At 39.1% G+C, this 1,515-nt stretch overlaps 1 non-coding gene across 1 annotated transcript; it reads left to right on the top strand.

The window, feature by feature from the left end:
* The first annotated feature begins 1,156 nt into the window (after positions 1 to 1,156).
* trnad-guc (transfer RNA aspartic acid (anticodon GUC)) lies at positions 1,157 to 1,228 on the top strand. Its single transcript has one exon. It is a non-coding gene; the product is annotated as a tRNA-Asp (tRNA).
* Positions 1,229 to 1,515: the final 287 nt, after the last annotated feature.

Genomic DNA, 1,515 nt, shown 5'->3' with positions numbered 1-1,515 from the left:
AACCTTTGCTTGTCGGTTATTTTTGGGATCTTTCTGGATGGGCTCAAGGCGGGGTCTGTAAGCACAAGCAAACTGCCAGCACTTTTGTTTTACATGAAAATAGTTTGATGTCGGCCTATTGCGTTATTGTCTGGCTATAATTTGGAGGCAATATTAAACAATAGGCCCATATATTGTAAATATACATGTTGTGTTGTTTTGTTGTTATCACAAACGTATAGCCTGATCATAAATTTCATGGATACCTGGATGTTGTATGTTCCATTATATTTATGAATGAATGATTTATGTGAAGTCTGGCTTAGATTCGAGAATTAATCATATAGATTAAAAAAAGTTTTCATTTAAAACTTATCTCATATAATAAAATCCTCGTCCGAACGAACATATGTCAGAATGAAAAAACATTTAAATTATTTTTGTGATGCATCAGTATCAATAGCTACAACGTCATAACAGATATAGATATAATGCGGTTCATACTTTTGAAGTTGATGCGTATCTCCCGAAAAAAATCAACTCCAGAAGAGTCCGCGTCTGTAAATGCCTGAACTTCGGAATCGATCCTACCTTTGTTAGGCGCGGCATCTGTGTCTTGCAGCTGTTCCCTTGGATAAAGATGTTAATTGTCATGCTTACAGCATCTCGATCTCCGGCGTTTGTGAAGTTGGGATTGATGCTGTCCTGTGTTTTTTTTTTCCTTCCACACTTAAGCTCTGCTTGTTACTGCCCCATAGCGGAGCGCAAGTGAAACGGACTACCGGAGATTTGCACTGTTTTTCTGTTAGTGTGTATAATCAAAATATGACTCAGTTTGGCCAGTTAGAAAAATATGATAATAGAAAAGTATTCTTTTCCTCTCACTTTTTTTTCTTGATTTAATTACCGACTTCACGTACTTACACTGTGTCCCGTTGCACGATGTAATATTGCGAAACTATGATTTTGTGGCAGTGTTTTGTAAAGGAATTTTCCGTTTAATCATCGTCTTAGTATAAAGCTATATGGTTGTTCTGGTATCAGTGGACGTACATTATGTATTTTTTCTTCTCTTGAGCACCATGGTCATGACATGAAGCTCAGTCATTGATTACTCGCAAATGTTAGTAGTCATCCGCTGTTTATCTTGAAGATGTAAAAGTAGTGCGCGTACATCTCCTCGTTAGTATAGTGGTGAGTATCCCCGCCTGTCACGCGGGAGACCGGGGTTCGATTCCCCGACGGGGAGAGTCTGCATCTTTTTGCCTCGGTCTCAAAAGGCACCAAGCTAGAACCGGCCCCGTGTTAGTGGAAACGGGGCTTGTGACTTGTACTCATGCATAATATTCTGCGGGTCGCTCAGCAGCGCAGCATATGAAACTAGACTCGGATTGTAAGTGTGTGGTTTTGATAATTGATGTATGGATGGATGGATCCTTAATAAGAGATATAAACAATAAGGTCCAGTCGCCAACTAATCATGTAAAATACGTCATAAACTCATGGTTGTTAAACCCAGAATAAAAATGAAGACGT

Source organism: Brienomyrus brachyistius, unplaced genomic scaffold (assembly GCF_023856365.1).
Source record: "Brienomyrus brachyistius isolate T26 unplaced genomic scaffold, BBRACH_0.4 scaffold1119, whole genome shotgun sequence".
NCBI lineage: Eukaryota > Metazoa > Chordata > Actinopteri > Osteoglossiformes > Mormyridae > Brienomyrus > Brienomyrus brachyistius.
The sequence above is the reverse complement of the archived record's forward strand: the minus strand, read 5'-3'. Positions and strand labels throughout refer to the sequence as shown.